The sequence below is a fragment of the Arabidopsis thaliana genome, chromosome 2 (genome assembly GCF_000001735.4).
Source record: "Arabidopsis thaliana chromosome 2, partial sequence".
Taxonomy (NCBI): domain Eukaryota; kingdom Viridiplantae; phylum Streptophyta; class Magnoliopsida; order Brassicales; family Brassicaceae; genus Arabidopsis; species Arabidopsis thaliana.
This window is the reverse complement of record NC_003071.7, coordinates 3,720,951-3,728,545: the sequence shown is the minus strand read 5'-3', so window position 1 is coordinate 3,728,545 and position 7,595 is coordinate 3,720,951. Positions and strand designations below refer to the sequence as shown.

General features: G+C 35.8%; 2 pseudogenes across 2 annotated transcripts; one reads left to right on the top strand and one right to left on the bottom strand.

Moving 5' to 3' along the window:
• Nucleotides 1–748: 748 nt before the first annotated feature.
• AT2G09862 lies at nucleotides 749–1,258 on the bottom strand (annotated as a pseudogene; the record flags this gene model as incomplete). The annotated part of the gene is made up of 1 exon: nucleotides 749–1,258.
• Nucleotides 1,259–2,431: 1,173 nt separating this feature from the next.
• AT2G09860 lies at nucleotides 2,432–6,097 on the top strand (annotated as a pseudogene; the record flags this gene model as incomplete). Its single annotated transcript has 1 exon — nucleotides 2,432–6,097.
• Between the last annotated feature and the right edge of the window lie 1,498 nt (nucleotides 6,098–7,595).

The following is a 7,595-nucleotide window of genomic DNA, read 5'->3' as shown; positions in this document are numbered from 1 at the left end:
TAACACTACAAACAATTTATGTTCGTGAAATTTAATCGCAGATTAGTCGTTAATTAGTCACTAAATTTGACGACTATTTTATGACTACTCTTACGACTATGAATATTAGTCGTACAATATTTGCTATTTGGCGACTATTTTTACGACTATTTATTTTACCATCGATTTACGATTACCAGATTTAGTCGCTTATTAGTCATAACTCACTATTTGACGACTATTTGGCAACTTATCGTGTAGTCGTTAAAACCCAGTTTTCTTGTAGCACATAAGAATTAGAACCGCAACCGGATCTTGAAAGCCTAAGTAATGTATCATTATTAAAACTTATACGGACTTCAACTATACCATCAAAACGTTAAGAAGCAAGAAGAAGTTTGTTTAGTGTTTTGGAGTCAGATATGACTAGATGTCATGTGTATGATTCAGTATAAGAACTAGAATCGCAACCGGATCTTGAAAGCCTAAGTAGTGTTTCGTTGTTAGAATATACAATACAAAACACTCATACGTACTTCGGCTTCAGCATCAAAACTTTGAGAAGCAAAAAAATGTTTGGTTAGTATTTTAGGAGTGAGATATGACTAAATGTCATATGTATAATTGAGTATAAAAACTAGAATCGCAACCGAATCTTAAAAGCGTATATAATGTTTCAAAGGCGGATCAAGGTGCAAGACTACATACATAGGCACGTGCCCCACACTACTATTAATTGTTTTATGCTATAGTTATAATTATTCGATTGTTACATGAGAAAATCAGACAAATTATCTCTCGTGCACTTCCTATCTTCTTTCTTCTTATTCCTTTGTTTTACTTTCTTCTTAAACTCTGAATCTTCTTTACTGTCCTCTGTTTGATCTCCATAGTCTTTCCCGAGACTGTAAATTTTCCTCTTCCTCATGAAAAGCTGTTCTAAACAACTCATAAGCTTCAAATGAAGAACCCGGAATCTCATTTGTCTCATTTCTTAAATCCCCATGAATACTCCAGCATGAATTCCTCTTATACTTGTGATCCATACCTCTAATTACCAGATGATCAAGTACCGTGTCTCCTGGTTGATGACACACATTGCGGCAATCTACACATGGACAAAACATGTTGGGAGGATTACCCAGCTTCCTCGCTGATGCTTTCACAAAATCTGTGGCTCCTTGCTCATACTCAAGGCTAGTCCTGGAGAACATAACTAACATAACTAAGATTAAGATACAACTCCATACCTTGAAAGCCAAACCCAAGACTTGTCCATGTTACAATAAGATCACAGCTCCACGACCAAAAGATACATACATTTGTGATAAAAGTTTCTAGAGTTAGACACTATAATAACTAGACGCAATCACATAACAATATGAAACATATTTTAAGAAAATTCAATGAAATATGAAGGATATATATACCTCTAAGTAACAAGAATGTTGATTGATGGATATGATACTTCAAGGAAACAAGGAAGCAATTTGAGATTCTCTAGAACAAATCCCTTCGCTTCAAACTGAACAAATACTTTAAAATTTGAGATACCTTTGATTTGAAACTCTATCAATGACCGAAAGCTTCCTCTGTAAAACTCTATCAATGCACAAACTGAAAACAAAATCCAAATTTGAAACCATCACACATTCTTGTCAAAACAAAAAAAGCTAGAAAACAGAAGACAGAAGAAGCCATTAACTTGACTCCAACTCCAAAAATCGAAACATTACTTGTCTCAATCGAACATAAAGAACATGTTACCTTATTATATAGCTTTACTTCTGTCGAAATCTCCTCCCTGTCAAAGCAAATTGAAAAAATCAAATAGGGAAATTTTAACCCTAAATCAAAATCGACCAAAACAAAATCATACCAATTGCTCACACAAATTTCTCCTTAACTCGAGCACACCAATCTCTCAGCAAAGCAACCTGCAGTCAAAAACCTAAATTAGATGAATAACAGTCGAAAGAAATTATGAGGTGGAAGAAGAGAGAGATGTGTATCCAAACCTAGATCTGCTGAAAACCCCAAATTAGTATCGATTATCTCTTTAGAATTAATGGAAGAGAGCTGAAGATTAAAGCAATTGTTAAGAAAAGGTTCATGCGTGAAACAATGGAGAGAGCTGGAGAGAGTAGTGTGGAATATTGAGAGGGTACTCAATTTTTTGTGGCCAAAATTTTGCTAAGTACTAGCGGGCAAAATTGGTTTCTTTCTAAACATTACACAGCGTTTAATAAATGATAACTGCTATATTATATGTTTAACCTAGAAGCGTGACTCAGAATAAAATTTTAATCACCCAAACATAGCGTTTACAAATTTTAAAACGTTATAGAAAAAATGAGGGTTGTTTACTATAGCATAAAAGTATAAAACGCTATTTTATCTACTAATCAAATCACCACTCATGAAACTGTCTCTGCTCCAGCATCAGAAATAGTAATAGTGAAGGAACAGGATGTTCACATGAAGGAACAGGGTGAATGGTTACAGGTTTCTCCTTCTAAAGTAAGTCGTAGCCCGAGCAAAGGAGCAGAAGTAGAGGAATCAACATTGGTGTCAGCTTCCAAATATGCAGTCTTGAGTATGGATGAAGAGGAGGAAGGCGAAATATTTGAAAATGTGGGAAACAATGTAAAGAATAGCGCTACGGAAGAGGCAAATGATGTAGAAACAAAGTTTGTCGAGGAGACAGAGACAAATGATAAGCCAAATGCAACACGTACTCACTCAAGAAAGAAGAAGGATGTTACGGTGACTTCGAATCAGGCAACAAAGAACTCAGTTCCAAAAGTTGCAGGCAAGAAGTCACACCGTAAAGCATACTAAATGTCGTGTTTTTCATGGAATGTGCGCGGATTTAATAAAACTTCTAAACATTCTGTGGTCCGTCACTGGACAAACAATAATGAGATGCAATTTGGATGCTTATTAGAGACGAGAGTCAAGGAAAAGAAGGCAACGAGTATTGTGTCTACAGTTTTCAACAATTGGTCTTTTATGGCAAACTATGAGTTCAATCAGCATGGTCGCATTTGGGTTCTTTGGAGATCTACCGTGCGTTTAACTCCAATATTCAAAAGTGACCAGCTAATCACATGTTCTATACTAATGGAGGGAGAAGAAGATGAATTTTTCTGTTCTTTCATTTATGCAAAGAATTTAGCAGAAGAGAGGAAAGTGTTATGGGAAGACTTGAGGAATCACCAGGATTCGCCATTGTTTAGAAATAAAAGATGGCTGCTTATGGGTGATTTTAACGAGATATTGGATGGAGTAGAACATTCAAATTTCGAAACCATGCCTACTATTCCAGTAGGTATGAGAGATTTTCAAGAGGTTATCAGAGATTGTTCACTAATGGATTTAGGATCTCATGGTCCGTTATTCACTTGGAGTAACAAGAGAGATGAGGGGGTAATCTGTAAGAAGCTTGACAGGGTTCTTATCAATAGTGAATGGCTCAACCACTACTCACAAGGGTATTGCGTTTTTGAACCAGGCGGTTGTTCAGACCATCTCCGCTGCAGAATTCAAATCCAAAGAGAGAAAGTGGTAAAAAGGAAACCGTTTAAGTTCACAAATTCAAACGCTACGATGCCAGAGTTTCAACCCCTTTTGCAATCTTATTGGCAAGATACACCAACCCTGTTTCACTCTACTTCTGCAATATTCCGGTTTGCCAAGAAGCTCAAAAATCTGAAACCTCATATCAGACAGTTAAGTAGGGAGAAACTTGGTGATTTGCACAAGAGAGTAAAAGCAGCTTTTGAAGATCTATGTAAGAAACAGAGTGAAACTTTGTCTTGTCCGACTGATGCAGCATCACAGGACGAAACAGAAGCTTATAGAAAGTGGTCTCATTTGTCAGAGCTGGAAGAGTCATTTCTAAAGCAAAAGTCAAAGCTGCATTGGCTTGACGTGGGGGATAAAAACAACAAAACGTTTTTCAATGCAGCTAAGTTACGGGAGTCAATAAACACAATCTGGGAAATACAATGTGAGGATGGAACAATTGCATCTAGTCAAGATGAAATAAAGAAGGAAGCAGAGCATTTTTTCTCGGATTTCTTAGGCCATGTACCTTTGGATTATGAAGAAATGACTGCTGAGACTTTGGAACATTGTCTACCTTTCAAATGTACTGAGGCTCAACAGATAATGCTTGAAAAGGAAGTCACTGCTGCAGAAGTTAGGCAGGTTCTCTTTGCAATGCCAGCGAACAAAGCTCCCGGTCCAGACGGCTATACGAGTGAATTTTTTAAATCGGCATGGTTAGTCATTGGCGATGATTTCACGACTGCGATTCAATCTTTCTTCATTAAGGGTTTCCTTCCAAAAGGTATAAACACAACGATCCTTGCTCTGATTCCAAAAAAAGAAGATGCCAAAATAATGAAAGATTATCGATCGATATCTTGTTGTAACGTTCTCTACAAGGTTATATCTAAGATATTGGCCAATAGGTTGAAGCTTCTACTTGCCGGAGCTTATCTCGCCAAATCAGTCTGCGTTCATAAAAAACAGACTCTTACTAGAGAATGTTTTGTTGGCGTCCGAGATTGTTAAAAACTATCACAAAGACGACATCTCCCCTAGGTGTGCCATGAAGATTGATATTTCAAAAGCTTTCGATTCGGTACAATGGACTTTTCTGCTGAACACTTTTAAGGCTATGCACTTCCCGACCAAATACATTCACTGGATCCATCTCTGCATATCAACAGCTACGTTCTCAGTTCAAATCAATGGTGAGCTTCCGGGGTTTTTTGGGAGTAAGAGAGGGTTAAGACAGGGTTGTGCTTTATCACCTTACTTGTTTGTGATCTGCATGAATGTGTTAACCCAAATGATCAATAAGGCGGCAATGGAGGGAAAGGTTGGTTATCACCCACAATGTCGCAATGTTCTTCTCACGCACTTGTGTTTTGCAGATGACTTAATGGTTTTTGCAGAAGGGACAAAGAAGTCGATCGAGGAAATTATCTCTGTTTTTGATGGTTATGCAAAATGCTCGGGTTTGAGAATTAGTATTGAGAAATCTACTCTCTATATGGCAGGGATTGACCCTACTACTCAAGCTGCCATTCAATGGAGTTTTCCATTTGCAACAGGTAAGCTGCCAGTACGGTATTTGGGGTTACCTTTGATGACTAAAGCTATGTCAGCTCATGATTATCTTCCTCTAGTAGAGAAAATCAGAACCAGAATAAGCTCTTGGACGCGTAGATTTCTATCTTATGCAGGGAGATTGCAGTTGATAAGAGCGGTCTTGATGAGCATCACAAACTTTTGGTCTTCAACATTCAGCTTACCCGGCGCTTGTATTAAAGAGATTCAACAACTTTGTTCTGCTTTTCTCTGGAGTGGGCCTGATTTAAATCCTTCTAAAGCTAAGATATCGTGGGATGTAGTTTGTTTGCCGATTAGAGAAGGAGGACTAGGTCTTCGACCTCTCAAAGAGACAAACAAAGTTTGTGGTCTGAAGCTAATTTGGCGTTTATTTGCAGCACCAACGTCTCTGTGGAGTAAGTGGATTCATGCCTATTTAATTCGGAAAAAAACGTTTTGGACAGTCAAGGGAAATTCATCTCAAGGTTCTTGGATGTGGAGGAAACTCTTAAAGCTTAGAGACTTGGCAAAGGATTTCTATCAGGTTGAAATAAAAAGTGGCAAAGGGACATCCTTTTGGTATGATACATGGTCCTCTTTGGGGAACTTATTTGATACTTTTGGAGATCGAGGGTGCATTGATTTGGGTATTACAAAAGAAGCCACAGTGGGTGACGTTTTGGCCTCTCACAGAGGTAGACGGCATAGAGTGGAGACTTTAAATAGAGTGGAAGAGGTCATCAGGGAAACAAGGGTGAGGAGGAAGGTTGAAGAGGAAGATTTGATTCTATGGAAATGGAAGACAGGTTTTAAACACAACTTCTCCTCAAATGAAACTTGGAAAATGCTGAGAGTTGAAAAACCAATCTGCAGATGGGCGAAAGGGATTTGGTTCTCGGAAGCTACACCGAAGTTCTCTTTCATCACTTGGCTTGCAATTCATGATAGACTAACAACGGGTGCAAGAATGAGATCATGGAACACACAAGTGGATACACACAAAACTTTTTTTTTCCTTTTCTATAATCTCAGTATCCTATCATCATCGATACTAATTGTATGTTTATTTTCCTAAATTTAGTTTACTTTTCTTTTCTTAATGGCTATATGTGTGCAAGTAATTGTTTTCACAAAATAATTAAATATTCTTATGATTTCATAAATATACTTCAAAATCAATACAAAATTTATGAAAAGTTGTACATGCAACACTTTAGAAATCTTATATTACATATTTCATTTATATCGTTATTTATAAATAATTTATGGTGTCCTATATAAAAAAATGTTCTAGATCCACCACTATAGTGTTTACTTGTTAGAAGATTGATATATCCCTATTTTTACATGTTTTAACTATGTTTTAGGTATATGTTTTATAGTCTATTTGTTATTTCTAGAGTCTTTTCTAATCCACTTAAGGTCTTAACATGTTTGGGATTCATTTGGAGATAATGGAGTATTTTAGAATTCTTCATCTTTAATTGTTCTTAATGCTAGTTTTAGCTTGATCACCTAGAACTTGAATCCAAACAATAGATATACCCGCCATAAGTATCTGTAGTTGGATTTAATTATTTGATGAGCCTCGGTTATAGGTGTGTAATAAGAATCGGCCTATCTACTAAGGTGAACAATTGAACTCGTTTAGAATGCATGTATAAGTATAAGATCTCTCGGCTTCTCCGGTTATTCTTAGCTATAGGCATTGGGAGTTTCGCGAAACGCCACTGGTTATTCAAAAATTAGAGTTTGAGTTTAAGAATGGTTCGATAACAACCTAGCTATTATTAGATCTACTAACCAATAGTTTTCTGACAATACCCTAAGCCTGACGTTTTTACTTTCTTGTCTTACAACCTCACAATCTGCTATTGCTTTCTTCTGTTTCTTTTTATTTTCATCACTATTTTACTTAGCTTAACTAGATATTGACCCGCGGTACACCGCGGGTGGATATGTTCATTAAGAAGTTATAGATATTTTTTATAGGAATTATTAATTCTATATAAATTATATATTCTTCACACATAATTTTTATCTTTGTAAATCTTGGACAATTCATGTTTTGTTTTCTCATATTTGTTAGTTTAATATTAAAATTCAGTATTTATTTTTTTGGTTTGGGTTTTTTAGAGTTAATAAAGATCTAGAACTTGTATAATTTAGATATTGACCCGCAGCACACAGGGGTCGATAATTTTGTTAGAAAATTAGATATTTTTATTTTAATTAATATTATTTATATATATAACATATGCAAGAGGTACATCAAAGACCCTATATTTTTATTAAATAAAAAATAATATTTTTGTATTAAAGATGATCTATAGATACATGCTATTGTTTTTTATGTATGATACTATGATACACCTCTATATGATTTTTATAACTAATTAAAAAAAAATTAGCGTTTAAAATAGTATAATTGTATTTTGATTGTTAATTTTAGGATTTCGTCCATAGTATATCATCCCGTATCAATATCGATC